General features: G+C 43.1%; 1 protein-coding gene across 1 annotated transcript in view; it reads left to right on the forward strand.

Annotated features, from left to right (window-relative positions):
- The first annotated feature begins 1,254 nt into the window (after window positions 1-1,254).
- The window catches only part of METTL22 (methyltransferase 22, Kin17 lysine), a 36,003-nt gene continuing 27,315 nt past the window's right edge, over window positions 1,255-9,942 (forward strand). The window contains exon 1 of the mRNA XM_042828130.1: window positions 1,255-1,395. The gene's annotated coding sequence lies outside the window, so the exon portion shown is untranslated. The remainder of the gene's footprint in view (window positions 1,396-9,942) is intronic.

Consider the following 9,942-nt stretch of genomic DNA (forward strand, 5'->3'; position numbering starts at 1 on the left):
AAACTCTTAATTTACCTTTGTAAAATCCTTATTCTCATTTATGCTTCAAGAATGTTTTTAGGTAGGCCTTAAGGCACTGGCCAGGTGTGCGCAGGATTCAGACCCCCGTCACCATGTCCCACACTGTGATTTGTAATGGGGGCTGGATCCCATTATCGTTGTCACACAAATCTGTGCAGTTAGGGTATCGAGTGGTGTTCAGTGGTGCTCTTCTTTGAATGCAATCACTCTGTGCCATTTTTCTCAGCTGTCAGTGATTACACAAAAATGAAAGGTGTGTTCTGGAGTACTGTACACCTAATTTCACAGAGACCGTGAGAAATGGCACTGTGCCCCTGCCATGAGATTGTGTGCGTGTTGTGAACTTACACCATGCTTGTTAAGGACTTGGTAAAGATTCCTCTTACCTTCAGTGGTCTTTGGATCTGGCACTAAGAGAGGCAGCATAAACAGATTGGGATCTGGAGGAAAGTTTAACTACACGCCATCTATTTTATAGCGCCTTTAAACCAATATTTACAATAGCTAACACCAAGTGATTCACTACTTAAAATGCTCCCAAACACACTATTGACAAACCTGCAATTTGCCTTCCATCTCCAAACCCTGGATGGGTATTTTTGGCCCCATCATTTTTTTTATATATTGACATTTAACTTTTTCAGCTCAGAATATATATTGACAGAGCCATCAAGAGAGCAAACACATTAAACCTAAAACAACAAGCAAAAGCTCTAAATAATATGAGTCTGGACCTACAAGCATGTATGCTGAAGGGCTTTAGATAGCTGGATCTGCAAACAGATCCTCAGGTTTCCATTTGGGCTCATTTAGTAAGCAACACAAAAGCAAATCTCACAATTAATCAGACAATTTATGGTGTCCAGGCTGGGCTTCTCTGGCTCCAGCCATTCTGTAGCAGGAAAGTCACACAAGCAACGTGAATCTGTTCAAAGCTTCCCAGCTAAAAAAGCAAAGTACCCACTAAATTTTTTGTCTGGTAGAAGTCAGATATTTCTGTTTGGATGATATCCCCCGTGAGCTGGCCAGCAAGCAAAGCAGGCAGCGCTCGGCCTCGGGAGGGAACCCGCAGGCAGGCCTGGGGGCTGGCAGCACCAGGACATTCTGCAGCAGCTGTCCCAGCACCACACTGTCTCTGCCAAGGCTTCTGCTTGGGAGGAGAATCTGGCCCAGCATTTCAGTTAGGTGTTTTTCATCTGTTATTTGCAGGAGAGGAAACAGCTGTGGGTCGGTGTACTTCGGGCAGTACAGCAGCAGGGATCATCTTGACCGACGCGTGCTACCAGGAGGAAGAGACGCAGGCATCTGAAGCGACACGTCCCTTAGCAGCACTGGGGTAACACACAAACTGCAGAACAGAAGTTGCAGGCAAAGGTAACGTCATTTTCTCACAAAGTCTGAAGAAGGACAGATATTTTCAGTCCTCTGCCTTCAGTTCTGGACTTTCATTCACTTTTGTGTCCCTTCACTTCTTCGCTCAGCTCAGCAATCTTGAGGCAACTGTTTTGATCACCAAGCTGTGTATGTTTTCTCTTTTATAAATCATCCCTGTCTCAGTAGGATGCAGTGTTACAGCCCAGTCGTTTGCTTCAGGAAAGGGTTTCCTTCCCTCTGGCAGTATGATCTCTTCTCCTCTCATGTTTGTGGATCTGGGCTTATGAAATAAACATTGGTTTAGCAACCTCAGAAACAAAACCTCCTTGTTCTTGTGCTGCATGAAGAATTCTGCCCTGATTTTAGGTCTCTCAAAGGATTAAGATCATGGCTGGAGGCCGCAGGATAGTTTTTTTTTTTGGAAGTTTCTTCCTTTTCATGACAGAGGATATCCAGCAGCATTCAGGTCCAGTGTGCAATGATGTCACCTACAGCTGGAGTGTGGCTTCTTCATGATCCCAGACACGGCCATTGCCACTGTTTTTTACATGAATTTATGTGCCAGTGGCAACCAAGTTGGGCTGCAGCAGTAGATTTTGGCAAGTACAGCCATTCCTGGTGGGCTGCAAGCATGGCATGGTGTGAAAGCCCACAAAGAGGGAAGTGTTGATTTTACTGTGTTCTGTGCTACAGAGGATCCCCCAAGGGCCCTACTTACTTGTTTTCTGTTAAGTTTATGTGTCTCTTCTAATGTTAATTCCCCTCAAAGTCTCTCATGTTTTGTTTTATTTTCACTTTTATCCTTTTCCTTTCTGCATTCTACAGGAATTATCCTTGTTGGCAGCTTCATTTCTCATCCAAATGGTTTTGTATGAAGCTATACTGAAAAGGGAGTTGAGATTTCCCATCGCAACCAGACAGCATAGCAATTGCAAAAAAACTTGGAAAAAAGTCATCTGAGGAACTGGGAATATTTTTAATGGCTAGGAATGGAAGCGCAGTGCTGGTCTGTGTTTGTGACTTGACAGAAGCTGCCTCAGGAACATCAGGCTTCTAGGACATCATTCAGGCCTCTGCTTGCCAGCTGCCTTTTTTAGACTTAAAAATCATACCAAGTTCTCAAGCTCTGTATTTCTACAACTGCTGCATGACTCTCCAAAACTTCACTTTGACTTAAATGAAAGAAATACCCCAAATCTAAGTGGGTACACATCATATTGCTCTACGGAGACACCTGAGTGTCTCCTAAGTACTAGGAGGTTCCACGATTTGTCACAGTTCATGGGGCTTGTGGAGGGCAGGATCTTTGTGTCCCTCCTTAATGGTAATCTTACACCTCCAAGGAGATGGAGAAAGTCCTTTTGCACATGCAGATGAAAACACAAAGGAGCAATAGCTATGGCCTCCTTTCAGTCCTGAGGAAAGGAAATTGTCCTGACTTCACTCAGCTCCATCTCTGGGTTTATAGGACATTTTCTTCCCTTGATTGAAAATGCAAAGATTCCCTGAGTCCTGCTCGCTTCAGCGAATCTTTTCAGTCTTCTGTATGGAACAACAGTGACGTGCAGTGGCTGCTCAGGCAAAGCACAGCAATGTAGGAGCTATCCTGGTAACATGGCATTTCTGTGACCGGTTAGATGGGTGGCCAGAACGTGACAACAGTTCAGAAATGAATTTGGTGACATTCCAAGTTGTGATTGTGTGCATCACAAAACTCTTTTCAAGCATGAATTTGTACTGTATCTTCATTTCTCATGTAACAATGCTATTTAAAGGGTAATCCCATCTTAACGTGATTTCCAAGTTAGTAAAAAATATTTGTACTGACTTGCACTAGTTGTACAGGTTGCAGCTGACAATGCAGGCTGAAATCTCTGCATATAAAGAAAGAAAATCTGATGAAAATTATTTGATCTCTAAATGAGATCTTGGAGAGGTTTAGTAAAATTGTCTGTTCAGCTGGATGCAGTCGGGTGGGAGCACTGCCATTAGATATGCTGCAATACAGAAAGGGCTGTCAGGCAGCCAGAGGTCATGGAATTAATTTGTGGCTGAGCAAGATTTTGGGGGATGCAGTTGTCATTTCGGAGGTACGTGCTGCTTTCTAAGAGCCTCCAGAGTTTCGTTTCTGGTCGTGTTCTCTACATTCCAAAGGGATTAGGGGCTACAAGGGGATTTGCTGTGTGAGTGGCTCACTCTCTGTGAGAACATTTTCTGAACTCCTTTGGCCAGCCATTCGTACAGGCAAACCCGAGGCAGGGGGGATAGTCAGAAGGTTAGCTGGTCTCTGGAAACCTGAGGCTCATCTGTGCCAAATTCAGCTCTCTTCCCAGCGGGCGAGTGCGCGGTTCTTCAGGCTTTTTGGAAATAAAATGGCAGAGAGGCAGCTTTAGAAAGAGTGGCTGTGGGAGTTACTGCACCAATGAAATATTGCTCAGGGAAGGATTGATGAGCTCTAGGCTGTGTAGGAAGAGGCCCTTGAAGTTGGAGAGGGCAGTTTGAATTATAGGACAGCTACCCAGTTGTTATGGTGACAGAGCTTTGCCTGGGATCTGCTACACTGCTGTTGCTGCCAGAAAGGAGAAAAGGACTTCTGGCAAAGAGAAGAGCAGGCAAGTGAGCCCAAGGCAGACTCTGAAGGGCAGATTGGTGCCCTGGAGGGGCTTGGGAGCAGGTGCTCCGTTTTTCTGATGGCTACGTGTCCTGGAAATAGGTTTCTTTTCTCACACTGTTAGCCTCCTGGCTAACCATTGCTGAGGGCAATAACAAATCCCACTTCTAAGAAGCAGTAGCATCGTTGCACTCATATGACAAGCGTTCCCTGTAGTAAGACAGTGAAGACATTGTGCAGTGCCTGTTTTTGTTGGTCAGCCCATTCAAAAAACCTGTTACTATTCAGCTGGGTTATTAACATCTCTTAATAACTATTGGGTTCATCTGTAGCAAGCCACAGAAATCACACGGAACAGTGTCATGTACAATAAGGTTTTGGTGGTCCTTCCACTGGTTATATCATCAACGCCTGCAGGTCAGTGGCAGACAGTCCAGCTCCCTCTTGTTCCTGGGTGCCTCTAGACTGACATGCATACATGATCGGGGGCTGAATGCTGCAAATAGAGCTTCTCTTTTTAAAATTGCAGTTAGTTCAGCAAAATGGAGCTCCCATTATAAGTCCTGTCTCGGATTTTTGCATGAATTCCAGTAGCAGCCTAAGCAGTGAGTAGCTGAGCATGAGGTGATCCTGTAGGTGAAGTCTTTTCTGAAAGAAAGGCTTGTGAACATTTTGATTTCTACTGACTGAGAGTTTCTTTCTTCTTTTGTTTTCATGAAATATTGCACTATTCCTGAGTTTTGAGAGGGAAAATTTTTATGCTGCACGTTGTATTAAAGTAATTTTGGTTTCTTTGCTGACTGAGATAGGCCTGGACCTCTCAGTTCCTTCTTATGCAGAAATGTACCATTTTCTCAGAGGTACCCTGGCCCAAATCAAGGTCCTATTGCATGGGGTGTTTGCCACGGGCAGGAAGAAGTTACAGCATTGCAGTCAGTGGCTGCAGTTGTTGCCATGCCTGTAATGTGCTGTGATTCCTAAATGGAAAGGCAGGTAGTTGTTATTGCAAGTCCTCCAAAGTTTGTTGCTTCTGTGGATTTTTGCCTGAGAGTTATAAAATTATTTTTATGTGTTTCTTGCATAATTAAATGCTTCACTGTATAATACTAGTCAAGTGGGAGCTGTGGCAATAAAAGGTTTATGATGCCACAGGGTTTTCACGGTGCTGATGCAGCCAGCTCCGAAAGGCTGTAGAAGAGACTCCTCCACAGTGCAATTCAATTCAGTCTCTCTGTATGCTGCAGGCATACAGACAACATTAACTTATGAATATTTGAGGAGGCCAGGTTGGATGGAGAAATATGCTAGCTGCTCCAGCAGCCAGATGTGTTGTCCAGAAACATAAGCCAACAGTAAATGCTGTTTGGCTATTGGTAGACAAATACACTTCAGCACCTAGGGAGCAATACAGCGGGAGTGTCCCAGCCTTCCATGACAAGTATTTGCCTTATCCTTGGCAAAAATGAAAGCAGTAAAACAACGAGCCAAAAGCTCTTTAGAGAACTGCCTGTTATCCTTCCAAACCCATGCACGGAGTCCTCCAGCTTGCTTTGCAGTGAGCAGTATAGGCAGAATGTCAAAAGAACTACGACTCTATTTCTTGACTCTTCTCTGGTTATTGACTCTGGATTTAATCCATTAATATAAACCACCGTGGGTGTAGGACCAGGCTGCAGTGGAGGTGTGCTGAAGGAATGTGTTTTGATACTCAGGAGTGTTAAGAGATGATTGAGAGTATAAATACACACAGTTGTATGTGTACTTGGCGGATGAACAGGATCTCATTAACTGATGATAATTCTGTTATGAGTTTTACACATAGTAATTTCAATGCCTTGTCCTCGATGGCAATGGAACCTGAAAGGTTCCTCTAAGACCACATACATGTTTTGCCTTAGATGATAGCTTGAGAAACTAGGTCACAAATCACCAGAAATTTCAATCTCTCTGTGCTGTTTTCGTTGCAGTAGACATGCATGACATTGCATTTCACTTCCCTTCCCTTGAACACCTGATTCCACCTATCTGCAGACTGTTAACCAACTGCTGTTCATGGAGGAACTAGCCAAAATGGCGTTCATCCAACATAGAAGTCTATAAAGTTGACCCTGCACCACAGCTAATATCTAAGACCAGTACTGCTGCATCTAAACAAAATCTATCTGGGGAACAGCTGTAACATCTTTCATCTAGGAGTAAAAACCATTAATATGTTTAGAGAATTTTTATTTTCTTTAACCAAGAGTGTTAACAGTGCATTTCCTATCATTGGCTGACATTTTAACTTCAGATGGCCATCAGCTGGGAGGTGCATCCTAAGGCAGCGAGCTGCTGGCATGGGAGCAGCAGTTTCTAGGTGAAATTCAGTGGGCTGTGTAGTACAGGAGCTACGGCTGGCTGAGCATGATAGTCCCCTCTGCTCTTCAAACTATACAAGGAGTAGTCTGCATGGAAATTAATTATTTCCAAATTCAGTCAACTGCTCAGTGTTGTCACAAGATGTCAGCAGAGACCACTGTTCTGAAATACAGAAAGTCTTCAGTCAGAGCATTCAAGCTCTGTGGAGCTTGCATTTGCTGAGCTGCAAAGCTGCAGCCACTGGGCAGACCGGGAGTGCTGAGGCAAAGGGGACACTGAGCATGGCTGTTCTAATTCTAGGGAGGGTTTGATTCTCCAGCACAAAGCCAGAGTGCTCAGTCTGACCTTTTTGGTCCTGAGCTGGGCCAGTATAGGCTGTTAATATGGAAATGACAGATAGGACTAAAAAATCTTGGCAAACTGCAAACTGGTTCACTCTAAGAAGTTTACAAACTGAATCAAAGAAAAGGAAATTAGATTTCTGAGGTAGGCTCCTATGTCTTCAATGAGTTCAGTTTTAATAAGTTGAGATCATTGGTTTTCATTTGCAGAACAGTGCAAAAGAAGGTCATTTGGAGGCCAAGATTACTTGAGACCCCAAGATGCCAATCAAGCTTTGGACAGTCTATGTCTTCAGGATTTCATGGTCCAGTTTTCCTTAACAACTTCAGTCAACCCTGACAGAAAGTAGGAATAAATGTACTTCGCAGCCACCAGAAAGCAATCTGAGTCCAGGGTCTAAGGAAGTGGGCAGACACTGCGAGCCTTGCTGTGGTCACCTCAGGGAGGGCTTCTGGGCAGACTGGCTTTGCTGACCAGGAGGGCATGGACAGAGCTTGTCCTGCTAGGTCTCCGGCCTGCCATGGCTCATGATTTAGAAAAAGATGATGAATTATTTGTGTAATGTAACTGTATGGGAACTGTTGAGTCACGGCCTGAACCACTGATGGAGCACCTGGGGAAAGGAGCCAGTCAGCTGTGGGAGCACAGGTGAAGGCAATTCAGCTGTGTGACTGGAAGGAGTGGAGCCTGGCTGTACCTCTCTTAGACCTCATTTAAGGGCTGACTGGGCCCTCCTATAATTTTCTGATATAGGTGAGCAATCTTCTTCCTTTTCTTTATAGCACCTTTCTGTCATGCCAGTCCTTCTGTCATCACACCTTTGTTGTAATGCCTTTCCCATCATGTTGATCTCTCCAGTTGCTACAATAGCAAAGTCAGTTGGAACTGTAGGCTTTGGATCAGTGATCAACAGATGGAGCTATGTGAACTGAAGCTGTGTCTCAGCTGATATTCTCCCTTTGGAAGTCATGGAAGCAGGCACAGAGACATCCAAGATGCTCTGCAGCATCCAGCTCAGTAGCAGACCCAGGCTGTGGTTGCATGTCTGTATTAGTTTCACCAGCATCTTCTCTGAAGCTCTTGACTATGTGACATTTTCCTACCTCCAAGAATTTCTGTCACTTCCCCTCTTCTTCTCTACCATCCCTTGAGCTAGCCTTCAAATCAGAAGCCAGTATTGGCCAGTAGCTGTGTACACTCTACTGCTTCAAACTACTGCTCTGCTTTGCTCAGTGTGTTTATTTTTCTTCACTTTAAATATGTCCAAATACCTGTGAGTTTGCAGTACTGGAAGCAGTCAGTCTCCTCATCTCAGTACTGAATTCTGGGAAAATAAGTGAAGAACTGTGTGCCAAACATCAGTTTCATTCTAAGTAGAAGCTTGATGAGATCACTTGTGTTGAATTACATACAGTCCTTTCCAAAATGTTTTATCTTTTGAGCATAATCAAATTTGTTTAAGGCTTATTTGACTATTCAAAACAATACTTTTATTTCTATTCATATGGAATTTCGGAGAAATTCAGGGACTGAAGAAAAATTCAGGAGCAGAAAATACTCTTTATTGCCATTATGCTAGATATTGCAGGAAGGCAGAATGTGAAATCTAGGAATGTCATGGAAATGAGAATTGCTTTAATTCAATAACATATACATTGGCTTTCTAGTTAGGTTGAATTGTATATTGTAGCTGCATAAGTATCTTATAAATATCTACCACATGCAACACAGGTACGTCAAAAGCATCTTGTAAACTGTCAAATAGATCTGCAGAAGGAGTTAAAAATTATTTCTTAGTTCTTCCATGTCTTTTCAAATATTTCCTAGCTCAGAGATGTCATTTTATTTAGTTTTACACAATTCAAAAGCACTGTAAAACAACCTTTGTGATAAACATTCACCAATAACTGGGATGATAGGTTACTATTACAGCTTACAGTAATGTCTGACTGACGTTACACGGTCATATTACATTAAATAACTTCACCAGCACCAAAACATTGAAGAATTACATCTTACATAATTCATTTAAGCATGTGGAATATTTACTATGAAGGATTTTTCTTTAATCTTCTTATAGAGCTGATTTAGTCAGCTTTAACTTGTAAAATGACTCCATTACACAGTGCCAGCACAAGGCATCATGGAAAATCAGTGTGGGAGAAATGGGGAAGTAGAAGTGGTACTGGCTATTAGCAGAGCTTCTGCTGCGCAGCCTGGTTGGGATTTCTAACCTTGTTTCATTCTGATAATAAGAAAAAATCTGCCAACCAAGGTTTTAGATTGGGAATCAGAAGCTCTGGTTTCATTGGACCTTGGCAGTTTTTCTGCCTCAGTTCTCCATTCAGAGCACTGTAGTAACACTTCCCTTTGTATTCAAAGACCGCAAGCTGGAAGCTCTCTGCCATCGTTTTCCGTAAGAAACTTGGTACTGTGGAACTAGGATCAGAGCACAGATGCTCAATTTTTAGCAAAAGGCAGTGATAACATTGTGCCAGTGTTGAACAGAAGTAAGTGATGCCCTTTCTCTCCTGAAGGAAGCACAAGGAACTTGCTCACTGAAAGTGTGCCCAGCTGGTGCAGTTCCTGAGTCACAGTCTTGAACCGTAAGATGCAGAAGTTGACCATGATCTGGATCTGTAGTGGAGCTGAGAGTACATTCAGCTCTTTACCCCGGGCCACAGCAGTCAGGAAAAACTTCTTCACTAACTGCAGTGGGCACTGGAGTAAATTTTCTCTTCAATGTTATTACCAACATTTGAATGAAAAAAAATAATAAAGAAAATCTAGATTGCTTAGTTCTTAAGATGAAGTTCAAGCATCCCGTGTGCTTGGTTTTACTCAGCAGCTTCCAGCACAAATTAAACACATTCTAGCACAAACGTGTTATTGCTTTTATGAAATTAAAGCGTCAGGTTTGCTAAGTATCAACTGGGAAATGTATCAGTTGCATCTTCTGCATTACAGAATTGAAAAAGCTGATAAAAAGCTGGAAGAGATGGGCAGCATCTATGTGATGGGAGCATCAGACAGATGTGGGCTGGCTGCAGTCTTTTCTTAAAACATCCAGAGAAGCAGCTATAGCTTTCTCTTGAAATACAACACTCACCATTTCACTGCCCTTAAGAGCTTCACAGCCATAGTCAATGCTGTCTGGAGGATAACTAGTGTTAAGTCATTCACAGTTTCTAGGCCTTCATTTTTTGTATTATTTTTTACAGCACCAAAGCTCAGTT

This window comes from Centrocercus urophasianus, unplaced genomic scaffold, assembly GCF_019232065.1.
Source record: "Centrocercus urophasianus isolate 14NV4802_14NV808 unplaced genomic scaffold, USGS_Curo_1.0 seq_29, whole genome shotgun sequence".
Taxonomy (NCBI): domain Eukaryota; kingdom Metazoa; phylum Chordata; class Aves; order Galliformes; family Phasianidae; genus Centrocercus; species Centrocercus urophasianus.